The 22,681-nt window shown below is 37.4% G+C and overlaps 1 long non-coding RNA gene across 1 annotated transcript; it reads right to left on the reverse strand.

Annotated features, from left to right (window-relative positions):
* Positions 1-1,575: 1,575 nt before the first annotated feature.
* Positions 1,576-20,116, reverse strand: LOC139079853 (uncharacterized). Its single transcript, XR_011533823.1, has 5 exons — positions 19,742-20,116; positions 18,351-18,534; positions 16,493-16,587; positions 8,058-8,323; positions 1,576-2,346 (listed from the first exon to the last, which is right to left on the reverse strand). It is a non-coding gene; the product is annotated as an uncharacterized lncRNA (long non-coding RNA).
* Between the last annotated feature and the right edge of the window lie 2,565 nt (positions 20,117-22,681).

Here is a 22,681-nt window from a genome sequence, read left to right on the forward strand (position 1 = left end):
AATTATGGATGGTTTCTTCCCCCTTCAGAGCCAAGAAAGGTTATTTAGCACCTAGAATCTCTACTCTCTGGAATTCAGCAATTTCTTCATGTTTCGGAATGAAATTATCATTTTTCTTTTTGAATCAGAGTGAATTTTCTCCTCCAAGACCTCAGGAGAACACTTTTCATTTGATATTTCAGGATGTCTTCTCCAAGGACAACAGCCTGCCTCTGGCGGCCACCAGTTTCCTAGCCTCCACAGGCATTCTAACTCTCAGTGTAATTTTTCACATGAACAGTTTCTAAAGGAGTAAACAACTTTACATAACTCTTGCACATTCATTTCTCCAGAAATTTGCCATTTGTCTCTCAGGAGAAACTCTGCTGCTTTCACTGAGGCCCCATGTAGGCTGCAGAGCAAGGAATTGTTATGTAAAAATGAGAGAAGACTCTGTCCTAAGGGACGTGCAAATGGTTCATAAAACCTTTCTTTGTCCTCTCCCCTTTCCATGTTTACTTTAAATACTTTTAGTTAGTAAAGTCTTATTTTCAAATATTTATGCAAAAAAAACTGCTGGAAAAGACTGAGTTTAATTACAATGCATTCTTGTTAATAGTTTGTAAAGGGCCACTGGCCCTTCTGAGCTTTTCTTTCATGGTTGATTAATGGATACACTAGATGGAAAGATTCAGTTGACCAAAGGGGATATTTTCGATAATGGCTTTTAATCTTACAAACCTCACTTCTGAATTTCCCTTAAGGGGTAAAGGGGCTCTGGCTCTTATATGAGGCAATAATCCTTTACCATGGTGGCTAAACAATAAAAAACAGGTAGGGCCGGCCTGGTGGCTTAGTGGCTAAATTCTTGTGCTCTGTTCAGCGACCTGGGGTTCGCTGGTTCGGATCCTGGGCGCGGACCTAAGCACTGCTTGTCAAGCCACGCTGTGGCAGGCGTCCCACATATAAAGTAGAGGAAGATGGGCACAAATGTTAGCTCAGGGCCAGTCTTCCTCAGCAAAAAGAGGAGGATTGGAAGCGGATGTTAACTCAGGGTTAATCTTCCTCAAAAAAAAAAAAAGGTAAAAATAGAAACAAGAAACAACAACTGTAATATTCATGTTAGCGTTCCTTGCTCCTCCCCCATGACCTCATTCTCCGAAACCTTAATTTCTCAAGAGATAAAGCGCTGAAGTTAATCTAGCCAAAGGCACACAGATTCATCAGTGTAGCTTCTGCCTTGAATGCCTGCTTGCTTTTCTATCCCAGAGAAGCGAGTCTGAGCTCCACCTCTCTTTGTCGAGCCACCACCTAGAAGTCCTCCTAGCACGTTGCCTCCACTGGGCCTGACCTACCGCTCTGTTAAGTCTCTTTCTCATCATAATTGCAGCTAAGCTTTTTGAGCTCTTACTGCATGCCAGGGAGAAGAGTTGAACTGGATCTCCGAGTGTGTGACTACTTGACGGCTTTTGCTTTAGAGTGAGATGTTGAGAAACCAGTTCCAAGTGGAGGGCAACCACTCCCTCACAACTGCCTTATTTCTGCCAAACAGGTCTTTTGATTTCTTTCAGGAAGGACTGCTTATTGTTAGGGTTATTTTTGTTACATCGCCAAAAGAGGTAAAAGCATTGCTATCTGCAGTTCCGCAAGTGGTGCTGGGAGGGGCAGGACATCAGCTGAATAGGGCACAGACTTTCTATTAATTCCCTCCTTACTCCTTGGTCCAGACCTTTCCAGGGCACAGCCAGGCAGGCTGACTGCCTCCTTCCTTACAGCTCCTTCTCAGGCATTCTAGGCTGAAACTCTCTACAATTTGCTTTGCCAACGTTATCCCATCTACTTTTTTTTCAAGCAGAGTTTTGTTTAACTTTTTTCCTCTCCTGATGCCTCCAACAACCTCCCAGCCAACAGACACTCTCTTTGCAATTGTGCATTTATACTTTTTTACTTTATTTTCTGAAATTTTAAAAGGGATCTGAGACAGAGGGGACAGGGTTGCCTAATTTAGCAAATAAAAATGCAGGACACTCAGTTACAACAATTTTTTTTTTTTTTTTTTTTTTTAGAATAAGCATGTCCCACGCAATACTGAAAATATACTTATATTGGAAAAAAATTTGTCTATCTGAAATTAGAATCAACTAGATATCTTAGAGTTTATCTGGAAACCGTGAGAGAGGTGTCTCACCTACCTGCACATCCAGGCTGCTATCTTTAAATAGAACCTTCTCCTAGGTTCATGATGCTTCCTTTCATCTCTCTAGCAGTCCAAACCACCAAGACTATATGAGTGCGTTCAAGGCAATTTTCAACTTCCTCATAATCTTTTCATTTCTGTGGTAGCTCTTCAGTTATATTCCTTATCACCTTGTTGGAATAAAATATAACATGTGGTTACTCTAAGTGACCTTTCTTCAGCCTTTTTCTGAAAGAGTAATAACCTCAAGGCTAGAATCCATGAGCCTATAAACCATATTTATTAATGTTTATACAGAATCCTTTTTGAAGTTCAGGTCAGGAGAAACAATACTTTCATATTTCGGGTAATTTTTCCACAAGAATAAAACAAGGATATGGTTTCTTTTTCATTTAATTACTCTGCATCACTTTCATTATCTCGGGCATGATCCTTCACTAGAGCAGGCAGAAAGAGAGCATTGGTATATAGGTATGGGTATATAGTCATATATGCTGATGGCATATATAGGTATATAGTTATATATGCAGATGGCAAGGCTTTATTGTCAAGAAATAGAATAGACTTAATTGACAACTAGCCATGCTGTTCAATTATCGCCAGGGAAAAATAAAAGTCAATCAAGTACTCTAAAAGCAATTTCATCATTTTGAGTAGATGCTCCACATCATTTATCCAACTTATATACCTAACTGCTTTAAACAGCTAATTAATGCTTTCATTTATCTTTGAATTAATCATGCAAACCTTTTAATTCAGAGGGACAACTTAAATTTACATTGTTTACTATTTGACAGGCTCTGGTTGTTAATAGGTTATGTGTGTGTGTGTGTGTGGGTGTGTGTTTAATAATATGAGATAATTGCTTGGCTACAATGACTATGATTTTTCTGGAGTCCAGTTATTGCCACAGGTACTGTGGTGCTGAAAGTTGGGGGGTCTTGATTGTTCATTGGTTTGTTTCTTAAAGTAGAGCCCAGATTAGTTATGGGTGACAATTTAGACCCGCTTCACAAGGCCTTTCTAGGATCCCTTCATGTGGAAGAAGGGTGACTTCTGTTTAAGCATCTGTCTGCATCAGATTTCTTACTGATTAGAAGATTTCCATATGGTATAGCTGCATTTCAGCTTCTCACAGGAGAATGGACCTAGAATTTATGATCACTTAACACTTTGCCAAAGCTTAGGCAAGGGAAACTCTGTGAATGGACAAATATCAGGCAGATTTGCCAGCCCTCTATTCCTCTACACTCCAAACTCAATCTGCAATGTAAGCCAGAACAGTATCAGACTTGGAATTTAGCTGGGCCATTCTATATTATCCACCTTGAATTGGCATCCTAACCTCATCATACTATTTTCTTCTCATGCAAATAATTCCCAAAGAAATAAACGAATGCAAGCGATGGTGTATGTACCGCCAGGATGTTGTTGAGGGTGGTACATACTCCATTAGCCGATGCCATTTTTTTTTACAAAGACTCAGAGTTTTCTCTTGGATCCTAATATCAGGATTAACTGTGTTTCTCCTTGGAAATCTATTTCTTTCTATCTTCTTAGTACTGTCAATCTTATGACATGACATGTTAACATCTCTTCAGTGTTTACTGGAAAGCTCAGAGCAAAATGTGCACATTTTGAGCAAAATTTAGCTCAGAGCTAAAATCATTTTTAGCCTTAGGTACAGCACCCAAGGCATATATATACATGTATATACATATATATATATTTTTTTTTCACTAACCTCATCTCTGGTTTCATTTTATTTTTCTTTTTTGTTTTGACTTTCTCACTTGCTTTTGTATAAAGGCTTTATTTTCTTGGAATAGTTTAGGTTCACAGCAAAACTGAGAGGAAGGTACAGAGAGTTTACATATACCCACCGCCCCCATACATGCACAGCCTTCTCCATTCTCAACATCCCCCACCAGATGATGAACCTTCATTAGGGTTTTCTCTTGGTGGTATACATTCTGTGGGTTTGGACAAATGCATAATGACATGTAGGCATCATTATAGTATCGTACAGAGTATTTTCATTGCCCTAAAATTCCTGTGCTCCACCTTTTCATCCCTCTGGGTTTCTACTCCAACTGATCTTTTTACTTTTTACTGATCTTTTTACTGTCTCTGTGGTTTTGCCTTTTCCAGAACATCATAGAGTTGGAATCATACAGTATGGAGCCTTTCCAGATTGGCTTCTTTCACATAGTAATATGTATTTAAGGTTCCTCCATATCTTTCCATAGCTTGATAGCCCATTTCTTTCTGGTACTGAATAACCTTCCATTGTCTGGATGTATCACAGTTGCTTCCAAGTTTTGACAATTAGGAATAAAGCTGCTATAAACACTCATGAGCAGGTTTTTGTGTGGGCATGTTTTCAACACATTTGGGTAAATATCAAGGAGCATGACTGCTAGATCATATGGTAAGAGTGTATTTAGTTTTGTAAGAAAAGGCCAAACTGTCTTCCAAAGTGGCTGCACCGTTTTACATTCCCACCAGCAATCTATGAGAACTCCTGTTGCTCCACATCCTCACCAGCATTTGTATTATCATTTTCACCTATTTTTAATACCTCTCATTTTTTGGGGCACCAAGATTGAAGACATCATATGTAACATATTTTAAAAATATAGGCAATTGAAAGAAATTAAATCAATTAAAATTTTTAAATTTTTTAAAATTAAAAATATCAATAGCAGAAAAACCTTCAGCATTTTTATTGTGTATCTCTCTCTGTGTGTGTGCATTTGTGTATGTGTAAATTAAATTGTTCATATTTTTGTACATGATCACCTTGTACATATTTTTGCAAAATCTTTTTTTGATTTAAAAGTCAATAACATTTCTCATGTATGGCTACATGACATTGTGTTTTACGAATGTATTTTAATTTATTTAAATATTCTTTTATACTGTTGAACATTTGAGTAGTTTCCAGATTTTTGTCCTTAAAGGCAACTGTGTCAAACTCCCTTTGTAACAATTCTTTGCACATTTTATTCATCAATATACCCTTAGGTCAATAGTTCTTAATGTCACTGTGCCTCAAAGTTATTCTGCCTACTAATCCCTTTTCAGCTTTTGAGACCAAAATTTAATTCCTCCTTTTCTAGAGGGAATTTCTAGAGAAGCCTAAACCCCCAACCTAGAGAGAATTAATTATCTTTTCCATTATGTTCCCATAGACATTTTATATATCCTTAAGTGATGTTAAACTCTTTTTTAATGTGTCTATTTCAATAACTATGTATTATACTATAAATGGTTTTTACCCAGGAATGTGCATCAGAACACTATATTCATAGAGTAAAAAGATACATTCTGAGTTCTGTTTCCTCTAAGGATATAGAAAACCGCAAGAGAACATTGCTCTCAACCTGACAATGAAGAAACGCTAAATCACAACTGGTTTTTTGAGCCCTTTGGAGAGTTGATGTCCCATGGTTACCAAATGAGCCAAATTTCAGAGGGACCTGCCATTCCAAGGGATTATGGACATGTAACCTGCCTCACTCCAAAAGCACAAGAGGAAAAGGTGGCTGGTATAGAAACTAGGAAGAAGAAATCAGCCAAAATTTTAATAAATTCCTGAAAGCGAAGTGTAGGCTAAGGTTTCCCTTCAGAGCAGCGGGGGTCCCAGGAACAAGGGCGGTTTGCATTCACTTCCAAGCTCTTTTCAAGGGCTTCCACCAAGTACTCAGGCTTGGGACAAGGAGAGAGAATTCCCTCGTGGCACAGGCATAGAAAGAGGGGAAAGTGGCATCAAATGCTGTTCACTTCTCCAGACCCTTCTTTAACAGAAAAGGGCATGAAACGCTCCTGTCCCCAGGACTCAGACAAAGATCCATTGCTTCTATGCCATGGGTAAAAGTACAAAGCTCTAGAAGGCAGCAAACCCTCATAGGACCTGGATCCCACAGGAATACAGAGCAGAGTTCCGCTCCCTCTGGAGAGTGACAGGAAAGTTTCTCTCTTTTTTTGTTTTCTTTTTTTAAAGATTGGCATCTGAGCTAACATCTGTGCCAATCTTCTTCTTCTTTTTCCCTTCTTCTTCTCCCCAGAGTCCCCCAGTACATAGTTGTATATTCTAGTTGTAGGTCCTTCTGGTTGTGCCATGTGGGACGCCACCTCAGCGTGGCTTGACCAGCTGTGCCATGTCTGCACCCAGGATCTGAATCAGCGAAACACTGGGCCGCTAAAGCAGAGAACACAAACTTAACCTGTATGATCTCATCTTAACTTGGCTATATCTGCTAAAGCCTTATTTCCAAATAAAATCTCATTCACAGGTAACTGGGTTTAGGATTTTCACTATCTTTTTGGAGGCATCATTCAACCCACACACATATTCAAGATTTTTTCTTGGTGAGGAAGATTCACTCTGAGCTAACATCCATTGTGAACCTTCCTCTTATTTGCTTGAGGAAGACTAGCCCTGAGCTAACATCTGTGCCAATCCTCCTCCATTTTGTTGTAGGATGCCTCCACAGCATGTCTGATGCGTGGAGTAAGTCTGCACTGGGGATCCAAACCGGTGAACCTGGGCCACCAAAGCAGAGTGTGCAGAACTTTAACCACTCGACCATGGGGCAGGCCCTCTCAAGATTTTAACTAAATGAGTGTGTAATCAATGTATAGATAGTGGGGGAATTAATTTACTAAATCCCTAAATTTTGATCAATTTATTACGTAAGTATTAAACAAATAGTTAACAGAATGTAGTTCGTGTGCTGTTTGAAAAGCAGCATGTGTGTGTGGCTATTAGCTGTGCATATGGTGAAAGCTGAGCTGTAGTTATGTAAAGAATGTATTGGTGAATTGATCCTTGCTTCTGGGTTTATGAGCAGCTAGTGTGATGTATGAAAAATGACCTTACTGAAGAGTTTTTCTTTTCCTAGCCCTGTAGTTGCGGTGTGATACTATGGCCCAAGGTGCGGGTGTCTTCGCTTTAATGTCATCTCTTGTCCCAGAGGCAATTTTTGCTTTAGTTACCACAACTGACATTGGAATAGACTCAGTGATGTTTTATTCATGAAAGTAGATCTTATGACTATAGCTTCCAATACAACAGAGACAAAAATATTGCTAAGATTGCACCTAAACTAATCTGTAGTTATGGAACAAATTGACACATAAATTAAATTTTCACTGCTAATGCCTGCTTAACTGTGTAATCATGCTCCAGTTTGGAAGTCGGCTAAAGTTTAGCTTAGATTTGCTCATCAAAGATCACTGAAAATTGGAAAATATCAGAACTTCTATTCTTAACCAATATGCGCCACACCCACAGAGGCTTTTAAGGTTAAATCAACAACTAAGTACCTATTCTTCTACATTTTATTGGATTTGATTCATTGCTAGATACAGGCATAACTTGTTTTACTGTGCTTTGCCGATAACATGTTTTTTATAAGACCCTCCTCCAGCACAATGATTGAGACTCACTGAAGCCTCAGATGATGGTTAGCATTTTTTAGCAATAAAGTATTTTTATTTTTATTTTTGGTGAGGAAGGTTGGCCCTGAGCTAACATCTGTTGCCAATCTTCCTCTTTTTGCTTGAGGAAGATTGTCCCTGGGCTAACATCTGTACCAATCCTCCTCCATTTTGTATGTGGGATGCCACCACAGCATGGCTCGATGAGCAGTGTGTAGATCTGCACCAGGGATTGGAACCCACGAACCCCAGGCTGCTGAAGCAGAGCATGTGAACTTAACCATTATGCCACCAGACCAGCTCCTAAAGTATTTTTTAATTAAAGTACGTATATTGTTTTTTCAGAAATAATGCTATTGCACACATATTAGATTAGAGTATAGTGGAAACATAACTTTGATATGCACTGGAAAACCAAAAAATTTCTGTTACTTACTTTATTGCAATATTTACTTTATTGCAGTGTTCTGCAAGGGGACCTGCAATATCTTCTAGGCACTTTATATTTTTTCTTGAGAATCCATTCATCGCACGGTGGACATGTCTCCTTCTCCTGCACTTTTTCTTCATTCTCTATTGAGAAGTCATCCTTGTGCTGAAAAACTTTCTGTTTTCCATATGATTGATCTTTTAGGTTGTGGGGGAGTCTTCGCTCAAACAGGGGTTAGAAAAATCACTCTCTTTCATCTTTAGTTTCATCTTCTGAAAGGAAGAAGAATTGAGCTATTTTACCAGCTGTTGTGAACTGTTCAAATTTCCTCTGGGGAGAAAGACCAGTTGCTTTCAAAGCTCTGAGGAGTATCAAAAATGCTCCTGGGCGCAAGAAAGTAAATAAAAAGCAATGTAAACCTTCAAAGACTGCTCCTGGGGGCCTAAGATACAGTTTTAGCCACTGTGAGAATCACTGAAACAAAAACCTGTGGAAAACGCACACAAAATCGGGAAGAATATCTGTTAATTTAGCTTAAGTGTAGGGATTCCATTCATGGTCCTGATGAAGTAAAAGACTGAAAGAAAATATGTGTGCTTTCTTTCCAGAATTTGTGAGCTGGCAAGTTAGAAATAAGATTTGCTGATTCATGAACTAGATTTATTTATTATGGACTTGTCTATGCAAATACTCCATAGTAAATCTATAAATCAAAATTTGGGTGAGTTTATTATGTCATGTTTGAGGACTATAGCATGGAGCCTTTCTTCCCCAAGGAAGGAAAGGCACCAAAGAAGTGGGATGTACAAAGTGGTTATATACAGTCTTGGAACAAAGAGCATACACCACATATGATAGGAATGCCTCATTTACAGTTGTCACAAGATGCTTAGCTGGCACAGCAGGCTGGTGGTCAGCAGCTCAGTGGTCACAAGGGGAGCACAGTAGGGCAGTAATGAATCCTTAGTTTCCAGGAAGAGATGCTTATCCTTAAAGAAATGCCAATATGGGAGAAAGTTACATCTCTATCTTTAGGGGCGTTATTCTTGGCTTTGGGGCACAGTAAGTGTTTAAAGCAGATGTACACTGCATGCTCAACAGGCCATGTCAGGACCTTTTGGAAAAACAAGGTCAAGCCAAGTTAGTTTTAACCCAAATGGCTTCCTCAAATACTCCAATATATTCTATCGCTTGTCATTTATTCATCAGACTCTATATCAAACTTGCTCTTCACTCTCTGTTTATAGGTCCTTATTTTTACAACAGGCTCCCTCCTTATCTACTGAGTTCTGAACTTGCCACTTCAAATCTATCCTGCATGCTCACACGAAAAAAATTAAAAATAAAGAAGTAGCGGAAGACCTGTTTTCGTGATAACAGTCTGTGGTACACAGGTCCCAAGATGGCCTCCAATCATCGCCTCCTTCTGGGAGTCACACCCCTGTGTAGTCCTTTCTCATATTGATCGGGTTTGTTCTGTGTGATTAATAGTATACAGTAGAAGTGATGGTATGTCAATTAAGAGATTAGATTTTAAAAGACTGTTGTTTCCCCCTTGGGTGTACTCTCCTGCTGTCTCTCTCATTCTCTCTCTGCCTCTCTGTCCTTCTCTTTGTGTGTCTCTCTCTTTGCTTACTCTCGTGGAAGCCAACCACCATGTAATCAAGACACTCAAGTAGCCTATGGAGAGGCTTATGTGTCAAGTTGCTGAGGCCTCCCAGCAACCACATGAGTGAGCTTGGAAACACATCCTTCACCCAGGTCAGGCTTTGACAGCCGACAGCTTGGCTGCAACCTGAGAGATCCTGAGCCAGAACCTTCAGCTAAGCCACTCTCAGATTCTCACCCACAGAAACTCTGAGATAACAAAAAGTTACTGTTTTAAGTGGCTAAGTTTGGAGTAATTTGTAGCGTATAACTAATACAGATTACTTTTGAAAAACCCCAACTCTGTAATTACCTCTTTATTTCCAACGTTTTCAACATTAAAATTCTGCCTACTTTCATGCCCTTCCACATTATGCCTTACTCACTTTCTAATTTGCTTTATTATTTCCCCAACATGAAGACTAGTACTTTCCAGGCCAGAATACTTTCTTTTCAACTGCTACTGCCTTTATCTTCCTTAATTTTATCTACATTCCTCCTTCTGTGCAAAAGTACCTCTTCCTCTCATTTTACCTTACTACTTAAGGTCTGTTCTCTAAAATTAATATCCTCTTGGAATTCTCCCAGGACTAAACCAGGTCACTCTAATAACTTTCTTGTCTGACTCTATGACAGTTAAAAATTAGTAGTACAGGGGCCAGCCCAGTGGCATAACAGTTGAGTTTGTGCGCTCCACTTCGGTGGCCCAAGGTTCACAGGTTCGGATCCTGGGCACAGACCTACATACCACTCAACAAGCCACGCTGTGGAGGTGTCCAACATACAAAATAGAGGAAGATGGTTACAGATGTTAGCTCAGGGCCAATCTTTCTTACAAAAAAAAAGAAAAAATAGTAGTACATAATTAGTCTTAACATCAATAATTTATACAGCTTTTTAAAGATTGCTTTTAGTCTGGTCTACAACACTTGTAGCTTGACCGAGTGCATAACATAATAAGAGTAAGGAAAGAACAAGCCTTTGTTTTAATTAAAATTAAAGTAAAACTTTAATGAAATAGGGAATATATAAAGCCCCTAAGAAATTCCCTAAACTTTATTTTATCTAAAAGTTTTAATAATCTTTATCATAAAACATTTCACTAGAGTTTGCAAGAAATAATTACAAGCCTCCACATTAGTCTATGAGATCCTTCAATTTAGGAATTGTCTTACTCACCCTTGTGTTTTCTGAGTCTAACACAGTTGCTGGCATAGATAAATTAACAACTTTACTGAAATGGAGGGATTTGATCTCTATTGTCATTTCCCTCCCTACCTGCTCATTAGTGAAGATGATAATCTATGAAGTGGCTAGAAGGAAACAAAGCAAATTAGCAGTGTATTCAGTCTACAAATTGGATAATCAATAACTAAAGAGTGGAGAGTAAAATATGCTCTTTATTAATATACCTGCCATGGATCTTCAAGCGCTAATTGATTGATTTCATATATGGCCTGGAGTTATGGGACATATTCGTGTGCTTTGTTGTTAGTACTGCCAAGTTGATTCTGACTCCTAGTGACCCTGTGGACAGCAGAGTGGAACCCTGGGTCTGGTCTTTTTGTGCCATCCTCTCACCTCCCAGTGCTATTTCAGACAATGCTCTGCTGCTGTTCATAGTGTTTTCATGGCCAATTTTTTGGAAGTGGGTGGCCAGGTCCTTCTTCCTAATCTGCCTAGTCTGGAGGCTCCACTCAAACCTGTCTACCATGGGTGACTCTGCTGAGATTTGTAATATCAGTGGCATAGCTTTCAGCATCCCAGCAACATGCAGCTGCCACGGTGCGACAAACTACAGACAGGTGGCGTGGTTCCCTGACTGGAAATGAACCCAGGCTGCAAGATGATGGTGCCAAATCTTAACCACTAGACCACCAGGGCTGGCTATTTGTGTGCTCACCGTTTGACAAATAAAGAAAATGAGTTGTTAAGTTTCATAATAATATTCACTAAGCATCCAAATCAGTATCTGAAAGAGTTGAAACAGACCTCTGTCTTCCAAGTGTGCCACTTCACTCTTACGCTCTTGCTTCTACTAGAAATTTGATTGGTGACATCCTTTTAGTTGCTTTTTAAATCCTTACTGTGACATTCAAGGCCTTTCAAATATGGATTCTTCCCTACCATTCCATTTATCTCCCTGTGAAGCTGGAGCACCTCAGATTTAATTACATGCCTCACAAATAGGATTGCCAGATTAACAAACAAAAATACAGGAAACCCAGTTAAATTTAAATTTCACATGAACAATGAATAGTTTCTTTTTGGTATGAGTATGTCCCACACCATATATGAAATATATTTTTCTAAAATATACTATTTATTGTTTGTCCGAAGTATAAATTTAACTGAGCATCCTGTATTTTATCTGGCATCCCTACCAGTGCTCATCTTCTTGCCTTTGTCTGTCACGTTCCTCTCCATCTCTACATTGAAATCTTATCCATCACTCAAGGCCAAGCTCAAACGCCACCTCCTTGATCAGTTGTTCATGCAAGACATCATGATTGTCCTGGAACAAAAAAAGCCTTTCCTCTTTCTCTTCTTTCATGGAATTTTGGTATTTTGGAGAACTTAGAAATGAAAGAATATGATTTTCCTCTGAATCTCAACCTAAAGTCAACACACAGTAGGTCCATTTGGTTGACCGTGAAATATCAACCTAAACTATTGAGTACTAATGATAAAGAGTTTCCTATAATACTGTGACAAGGTAATCTGTATTGTATTACCTCGGTGAAATATTTGACTTGCTGGCAAATTCCTCACTAGTTCACCGTGGAATGGCAGCTTTCATCCTTAGCTACTGCTCACCAAGAGGTAGTTGCATTTTTTTCCTCCAACCTGTTTGTTGTAATCACATAAATTAATTAAACCTTGTAATCCAATGAAACTTGAAAGTGAGAGTTATTTCTCTGAAAACTAAAATATGTGTTTCAAAACTAAAATTTATGTTGCCTCCATTAAGGCACAATGCTAAAAAATATCATCGAATTGGACGTGGGATTAAAAGCAAAACTATAAAAGATTGAGAAAACAGGAACAACAACCAAAAAGTCATGAACAATTTTATATTCAGATTGCTTTAAATGCATTTAAATTCTTGATTCACTTTAAAGGAGCCATTACTGGAAATTGTAGGTGACATGTTACTCACATAGTTTATGTGAGAAAAAAGGAAAAAGCTCCAATCATCATACCCACACTGAAAAAAAGTCCTGGCCATATAGCAAAGGATGGAGGAATGAATGGATCTTTCCAGGTTTGGGGTTAAAAAATGCAATGTTTGCAGTAAATGTGTATTCACTTATGCCATCATTTCAATTCAATATTTTAAATCACTCACAAACTACTAGGCCCTTTCAGGTCAAATAAGATGTACAAAAGTTAAAATACTTATTGGTATGTTAAATCTATTCAATAATATTAGCATAACTAAAGAAAAAGAAGGATATGAACAGAAAATTCTCATTCTCAAAAGCAGTTTGATGAAAGGAGGGCAGAAATATTGAACTCGGTAAAGGGACATTTAGCCTTGTAGAAAGATTAAATCCTAATTTATGCACATTGAGTGTTTCTATTGGGTTCATCCCTCGACTGAAGGCCATATAGCCCTTGAACTCTTCCATGCTATTTTAGGTGATGACCTTTTCATCAATTTATCTAAGTTCCTTTACCTTGGATTATATTTGAAAAAACAGCTTTTTATTTTGATTTTTATTTGACTTGCTACCTAATGTATTTACTGAGATAGAATGGAGCTAAGCAAAAGATGGAGATTTTGAGATTCACTGTGGTCCAAAAGGTATCTCACACTGGAACAAACTTTCTAACGACTATCAGTTTTGTGCATGTGTGTATTAGTGAGAGAGTGTCGGTGACACTGGTTTTCATAACTCTTTGAGAGAAATCAGCCCCTGACTTCTTCAAAGATGGAAATCAAATCCTGCAACTTATCGTCCTATCTTAAATACTTTTATTTCCCAATAATTTCAGCACTGTTCCTCTTGACAATACAAACACAATCCCTGGCCAATCTCTGTAGTGTGGATGTCTTTTACAGTGATGCTCATAGTACCTCTGATGTATAATTATCCATGTACACATTTTAGCTCTCCTACTGTTTTGTGAAGTGCTTGAGGGCAGAGATTTATGCCTTCTAAATCATTTTGTGAAGTGTCTGGCACATAGTAAGTTGCAGATTGAATGTATTTGGGTTAAATTGAGCTGATGAACTTCTTGGTGTCCCAAATCTAGTACTTAAGGCAGGAGATGTCCTATACTTGAGCATAAATGAACAGTCACAGCTTGGCTACTGAAGGAAACTTTAGGGGAAGACATTTCTCTTTGGCATGCTGTAAAGAGCATTCGCTCCCTCTCCCTGACATGCCATCCTGTTAAAATGAAGCACTTTTCCCTTTGGGCTGATGGACAGCAAAGCAGCATACTTAACTGTAAGACAGTGATGACTGCCCTTGAAGCATCTTGGCCCTGAAGGTTTCTCCTGTCTTTGCAGAAGAACATATGAGATTCAAAGATAGAAATCAAAGCAAACGCAAGAGGTAGAATGACTTTAGGGTTTGCCTTTTATCTGCCAATCAGCTATTTTTGTTCCTATTGGGGAAAGAACTTGTTGGCCAGGATTTATTTACTTAAACTTGGCATAAAGTTATAGCTGTTATTAATAAACAAGCAAGGAGATATATTAATAGTAGACTATGAATATATTCAAAGAACTTTGCCTAGTGTATCATTTAATTCAGGTACAAACCCTCCCTCTGTTCTGTATTCTTCTGTTCTGTCATTTGATGGTATGAGGCGTGCCACAATGAGAAAATTACCCTAACCTTTACACCATTTTCCTCTGGGAACAGTATTTCAGATAGCTTCCCTTAAGTTCAAGAGCTTAAATCTATTTTTATATCCTCTCTCATATTTAATGTAATGTCTTCTCCTTCTTGTCTTTCTTTTTTCCACTCCTTCGCTTCACATATTTTCTACCTCATATGCATTCTTGTATATCAATTTTAAAACATATCTTTTTATAAAAATAGTAAATCTTTTCCTTTCTTTCTGGTTTAACTATTGATTTAATATGTTTTAATTGTTCCTACCGAATGCTTCATTTTTGTCTATAGCTAAGCCAGGCATCTTGGACTTGTCTCTGCTCCTTTTTAACAACTTTTGGGCTTTTCTTTTCCCTCATTACTTTTATGTCAATTACAGGTGAAATCTGAATGCTTCTCTTAATCATATGCTATATTAGTAAATTAATCTCGATTTTATGCAATATTTATTAAGTCTAAAGTTTCCAAGAAAAATAAGATCTGACATGTACATTGTCAAGAACATTTATTGAACCAATTTTTGCTTTCTGACATCTGGATAGAACATAGATAAAATTTTTAAAATCTTTCATTGTATATTTCAGTGTTTCTATAACTATAGCATACGTGTAATTCATTTGGAAGAACCTGTTATAATTCATATTTCTGGGTCCCAAAACACGGGATTCTGATTCAGTAGCTAGTTCTGAGGTAGAGTCAAGAAGCAGATGTTTTTCAATCAATATCTCATATCATTTTGATGGATACGTGCATTGACAAACACTAATCATACAGGACTGATGAGAAAAATTCTACCCTGTAAAGACTGACCCTTTCAATGAGTAGTGATCACATTATTACACAACATTGTCTTTGTTTCATATAAACTTTTTAGAGCACCCTCAAAATCTGGGGCAAAATTATTCACCTAATCATTTGACAAACATTTACTGAGTGTCTCTAACGTAATAGTTTTTGGGGATATAGCAATCAGACAAAGGAAGCAAAAATACCTGCCCTTATGGAGCTTTAGCAAAGTGACAGTCTATAGACAAAAAAATTTCTGAAATATATAATATATTACCTAGTGATAAATCTAAAGGAAAATAAAGCAGGGAAGAAGTAGACAGTAGGAGTTGAAGTTTTAGATCAGGAAGCCAGGAAATCCTCCCTGGGAAAGTAACTTAAGTGTTAACCCTAAAAGAAGTGTGTTACCTTTATAACCCTGGAGTGATGTTCAAAATATTTGATAAAAAAGAATGTGGCCTGGACTTGCCAAATGCTCTGACCTGGAAGAGATTGACTCCAACCTCATCCTCCAGTTCACCGTTATCCTTTCTCTGACCTTATCGTGCCTGGTCCAGAATTGCATTTCCTGATCACATGTGGTTTCTTTGGTTAAAAGGAAGACACTCATGAGGCTACCATCAGGTCGTTTAAGGAGTGAATGGGAAGCCAGGGCTACAGAACCAGGCTCAGAAACAGACCAAGAACCAGAGCATCAGAAACCATTTGGTTGTCTCATCAGAGCCTGCCTCTGGTAGACATAAACTTGATCATTATTTTCCACTTTGTGTGGCACTCATCTCTATATCCAAAGTCTCACAAGAGAAGATCTGACTATGCTCAGGTCACATGCACTTTCCTTGGCCACCCAGAGGTGCCACAAAGAAGCACTTAGCAGAAGGAACAGCTTCACCTTTTGTACAGGCAGGACCTCTAGATTCAGAGAGCCACCCAGAGTGTCCATGGTGTGGGACAGCTAATATCCACTACAGTCATGATTTTTCCCAGCTCTACAAGCTCCACATTAATGCCTATGAGCATCTGGTTTAATATCACTAGATCCATTATTTCTATTAGTATGTTATATAAACTTTCCTGTGCTAAAAGACTGGTGAACATAATGAGTTATACATCAAATCACCACTTTTACAATGAATCCCACTGAGGGAAACAACTTACATTGTGAGATGCATTTTCTTCTTCAGGACTTCTTTAGCTGTTAAGCTGGGCTAGGATGCCACAGTTGGCCACATGTCAACTCCTATGATTGACATCTAGGGAACAGAAGACATTGAGAGGGAAGGCGCAATAAAATTTGACTAGTTCCTTACTTTAAAATAAAATTTATTAAAAATAAATTAGTAAGAATTTTCAAATTCTTTCAATTCAAATATACCTTATCTTTTTTTTAATGGACTAGAAAATTTCATTTTCTTTTATATTGTGTAGTCTGTTTTTCATAACGGTTTTCTGATCTCAATGACCTCTCCTTTCTCTGCAGTCAGCTTTGTGCAAAGCCTTTCTGGCTCCCACAGGAGCTTTAACAGTAGTGGCATTTGCAGTAGGTGGTGACGGCATTTCTAAAAATTTCTCTGTGCTGGAAAAATAAGACATATGCGTTGACATTTCCAATTTGAGCACAATAGCTGTTCATTAATTCTGTATTGTAAATGCCATTTCTGGATTTGATTTTCTTTGATTTTCCCAGATTCATTCATTTCAATAATTCTCTGCTCTACAGAACCATCTTATCTTTATTTTTGGTGTGTTTATGCTGGTATCTTTCCACAGACCCATTTTTATGATTAAATATTATTTACTTTACATGGAGAAAAAATGAGATGAGTTATTATACAATGAATCTGCTTCAATGTCATAGGCATGTGTTTTAAATTGAAAATTTTTGTTTTTAATACATTAGTAGGATTAGAATACAAAGGTAGTGAGCCTAGTCTGAAATGTAAATGTTCTTGGAAAATGCAAATATATTTAGATTTACTAATGTTCATAATCAAAGAAGTCCCTTCATTCAAACAAATGACTAGATGTAAATATTGAAATAAAAAGATATACGTTATGAATTGTCTAGTGTTGTTTCCTTTTCTGAACATTAACAAGTCAGCCTATTTGAAATTGATGCCTGTAATCTCTGAGTGGGGATGGGAGATGTTGGGAATTTTTGGAGTACTAATGTGTTGACTTTTGGGATTCTGGGGGAAATTTTTTTTGTTCCTAAATATTTCTGTCCCCAACATCTCCAGGAACCAAGAACTGTGAGATTCTGACTCTCATCTCAAGCATTATGGACTTCAGAATCACCCTTTCATGGTTTGTTACAGGCCAGGTACCTGAACTCCATTCAGAACATAATGAATCATAATATCCAGGTCTAAGTTTCTACATTAAAATACATCTCAGGTGAATCTTATGTTCACCAAAGTTTGAGAACTATTTATTAATAATCCTCTCTTACCCATAGCTGATACCATTTAATCTCCAAATTCAGATACTTTCCTCTTCTTATAACTAACACATTCTGCAAGTAACCTTAAAAACAGTCAAAATGCACTGAGAAAGGGATAATCTCTTCAATAAATGGTGCTGAGAAAACTGGACAGCCACATGCAAAAGAATGAAACTGAACCCCTATCTTACACCATCCACAAAAATTAACTCGAAATGGATTAAAGACTTAAATGTAAGACCTGAAATAGTAAAACTCTCAGAAGAAAGTATAGGGGAAAGGCCCCTGATACTGGTTTTGGCGGTGATTGTTTTGGATATGACTCCAAAAGCACAGACAACAAAAGTGAAAATAAATAAGTGGGACTACATCAAACTAAAAAGCTTCTGCACAGCAAAGGAAACAATCAATAAAATGAAAAAGCAACCTATGGGATGGGAAAAACTATTTCCAACTATACATCTAATAAGGGTTAATATCCAAAATATATAAGGAACTCAATAGCAAAAAAAAATCCAATTAAAAAATAGGCAAAGGTGGGCCGGCCCTGTGGCACAGCGGTTAAGTTCTCACCTTCCGCCCTCTGCGGCCCAGGGTTCACAGGTTTGGATCCTGGGTGTGGACGTATGTACTGCTTGTCAAGCCATGCTATGATAGGCATCCCACATATGAAGTAGAAGAAGATGGGCACGATGTTAGCTCAGGGCAGTCTTCCTCAGCAAAAGGAGGAGAATTGGCGGCAGATGTTAGCTCAGGGCTAATCTTCCACAAAAAAAAAAGACAAAAAATTTGAATAGACATTTTCCAAAGAAGACATACAAATGACCAATAGGCACATTAAAATGTATTCAACAACACTAACCATGAGGGAAATGCAAGTGAAAACCACTATGAGCTACTATCTCATACCTGTTAGGATGGCTATTATGAGAGACAAGAGATAACAACTGTTGGCAAGGATATGAAGAAAGGAGAACTCTTGTGCACTGTTGGTGGGAATGTAAATTGGTGCAGCCATTAAGGAAAACAGTTTGGAGGCTTCTCAAAAATTACAAATAGAACTCCGATATGATCCAGCAATCCCACTTCTGGGTATGTATTTGAAGGAAACAAAATCAGTATATTGAAGAGATATATACACTTTCATGTTTATTGAAACATTATTCACAATAGCCAAGATGTGGAAACAACCTACATGGCCATCAACAGATGAATGGATAAAGATAATGTGGTACAAATATTCAATGGACTATTGTTCAACCACAGTAAAGAAGGAAATCCTGCCATTTGCAACAACATGGATGAAATTGGAGTGTATTATGCTAAGTGAAATAAGCCAGATAGAGAAAGACAAATATGTGGAATCTAAAAACATTAAGTAAATAAAGCTGATCTCATAGAAACAGAGAGTAGAGTGGTGGCTGCCAGAGGTTGAGGGCTGGGGAAACTGGGGAGATTTAGATCAAAGGGTACAAACTTTCAGTCATAAGAGGAAGAAGTTCTGAGGATTTAGTGTACAGCATAGTAACTGTAGTTTATACCACAGTATTGTATACTTGAAATTTGTTGATAAAAGACCTTGAGCTAAGTGTTCTCATGGCACACACTCAAAAAAGGAGTTAGCTATGTGAGGTGATGGATGTATTAAGTAACTTGGTGGTGGTAATCCTTTCACAGCATGGATGTATATGAAATGATCATGTTGTACACTAAATATATACAGTTTTGTGAATTATTTCTCAACAAAAATGGAAAAAATAAAATACATAGAAGAATCGAAGAAAACAAGTCAACACATTGAATAGTGTAAGGTTCAATATCAAGTCATTCCTACTATTTCCTTCTTATCCTTTTGTCTCTCCAGACCGTGTCCAGTCTGATAACCTGCCTAGTAACCTTGCCCCTACAAGGCTGACGCTTTGAACTATTCAATTCCCAGAACTACATTTGGCCTTGAGACTTACCTCAGAGGTATCCTTCTATTTTTCATTTTTCACTCATGTTCAGATTAACTTCATTGGGATGAGATCTTTCAAGACTTGGCAAAGGTGCCATTTATTATAAGAAGTATACTCCAATCTCTCAGGCTGAGCTCCTCCTCTGGGCTCCCTCCTGTTCATACCACTAAATCAGCTTTGTTTACATTACATTGCACTGCCAGTTGGTGTTTGGGGTAGGTCCCTCATTAGACAATGAGGACCTCTATGGCAAGGGTCTTACTGTATAAATTCTTGTATTCTCGGAGCCTGCGAATTACTCGACATCCAGTAAGTCCATCATAAATACTTGTTGCGTCGATACGAATTGAGGCAACCACAGTTTCTGTGCCAGAGAGTGGTTATGAAAGCAGAAAGTGGTTATGAAGGTCCAATTCAGCTGTGCTCTTTTACTGTTTAATTCTAATCTTAGCTCTTTGATCATAACTTAACATATTGAGGAAAAAAGAGATCCAGGGACATTTTGTTCTCTGACTAGATAATGTTTACCTTAATATTTCAAAGAATTGCAAGTTCCCATTTTCTTTTGACTTAATGAAAGTTCATGATTTAAAATAAACTAATTATTGTTGAAGGCTAGTTTTCAATTTGAGTAAAAGAAAATGCAATTTTTTAAAATGTTAAGCCTCCGGCATAACAATAATAATCATTTTCTTTTCACTGATTAAGTTAGAGAGCACTGACATCTTCTGCTATTGAGTGCTATTTTTTGCTTATATTTTGCTATTGAGTGAGCCCCAGGTGGGCACAATAGGTTTGATCAGAGTAATGTGTTAATGGCTTTGAAAACAAATATTTATTTGAGTTTTCTTGAACTCTTCTTGTGAGCTCATGTAAGTTCATTATTCTCAAAATTCTGGATTTGGCTTTAGCCTAGAAATGTTTTATGTAAATCACATAAGACAAGATGAAGTTAATGCTGCATATTTTCTTCTTTGAAATATATCTGTGCCTACCAGAGTGTCATCAAAATAAGATCTTACGAGATAGTAGAATTAAACTTCAGCAATGTAAAGAATTCAGTTGCAAAATCACACTACTTTCTTCTGCTTCTGAAACTGCTTTACCAAATTATCTACTATCTTTCTATGTTGATAATTGTCAGCTAAAATTTTAAATTAAAAATTTTGAATTAGTGGACTCTTGATATAATTTTGGTGGGAGTAAAATTAGTATAAACTTTTGGAGGAAAATTTGGAAAAATGTATCAAAAAATTTAAGTATACATATTTTTATAAATTCTTATCTATAGATTTATCCTAAAATGTGTTCAAAGATGGGTAAAATTTTAGATAAATATATTTATTGCAGATTTTTAAAAAGAATTGTTCAAAATCAAAAAAATGGAAAGTTCAACAGCTGAGTAAGATTACCACTCAGTGCAAGGATTGTGGTTTCTATTGGATCCTTTCTTTTTACACCTTTTCTATATTTTAAAAATGGTTATGATGAACATTTATTTCTTTAGCAATTAAAAACAAATAAAACAATTAAAAAATTTTTATTTGAAAAATGTAGTGAATTAACAGTTTACTTAAAACAGTTTCACTAAGTTATTAGTCATGGTTCTACTGACTATGAAAAATGTCTATAAATCACCCTATTGGGTCATGGGTCTTGATCAAGAAATTCATCCTTTCACAGTCGGTAGATCCAGGGACAGCATAAATCAAATTACAACATTTTACTAGACTTTACACCCTATGCTAAGCTCTAGGAATTATTCTTAAGTCAGAAATACTCAACCTTGCTAGAAGCTACATCCAAGCTTAGTTACCTCCAAGTGACCTTTCCGTTACATGACAGATCACACACACACATACACAAACACATTTTAATTTATACATATTCATATCCTTGGAGAACAATGGCTGCCAGCTTCATCCATACTTATCATGAAAGGGTAATGTGTGACACACAGGGTAATGTGTGGTACATGTAACACATATATATTACAACATTCTGTAAAAGGGAATGATTTTCTTCCTCTTGGAAATACTGGATGCTGAGACTGGGTCAGCAGCATGACCATTATAAGTACCACAGGTCATGTACTATCTCTATATCTCTCTATGTCTATGTCTGTGCCTCGCCATCTACCCGTATCAGTTCTTCAAATGGCTCCTTGATTGGGAACTTTATCACAATACCTGCTTAGAATCCAGAAACTATATTCTACCAGAATTACACATACAATCTGGATGTTTATTCATCTGCTGTCTTCAAAGTTAGCATCTTATAAGGGTTAAGAATAATGTTTGTTTTCACTGAACCTAGTGCACTGTCCTCTGAGCAGTATCCCTGAGCTTGGGTGGTTCCTTCCCCACCTATGCAACACTGTTTACTGCTGCTCATTGGTCACTCCAGTTTATTCAAACATTATTCCTTGGAATGATGTGTCCTCAAAAGGAGTGAGTAAGGAGATGGGCTAGAGTGAAACTCTTTCTCTTTACCTTGCGCTGGGTTTTGCAGATATATGCATGTTTCTTTATTTCCCTAATAAAGAGTTGAGTTAATTACAGAAGGGAAAGCTTAAGTGTTTTCAAGGATATGAATGTCCTCTGAGCGTCCTCTACACTAATATAGACATAGGATCTTTAGATCTAGCTTCTTTTACTCTCTAGTTCGAACTTTTCTCACCAGAATGCCTTTTAATTCAAGGCTGCCTGTTTCAATCTCTAACACCTCCCTCCCAAAATTGTTTTCCATTGGGAAGTACCTCTTAACTCAGACAAGTGATCCAAACTGTTGGCCCTGGAACCTATACTTTGAATGTTTTATTTGGCTGACACCATTTTTTTTTTAAAGAAGCCAGCGTTTTGCAGTAAAAAAGAATGTAAATAAAAAATCCAGATTTCTGACTCCTAGTAAATCCAGAATCTCTGACAATATCCCTAAGAATTGAGT

This window comes from Equus przewalskii, chromosome 27, assembly GCF_037783145.1.
Source record: "Equus przewalskii isolate Varuska chromosome 27, EquPr2, whole genome shotgun sequence".
Taxonomy (NCBI): Eukaryota; Metazoa; Chordata; class Mammalia; order Perissodactyla; family Equidae; genus Equus; species Equus przewalskii.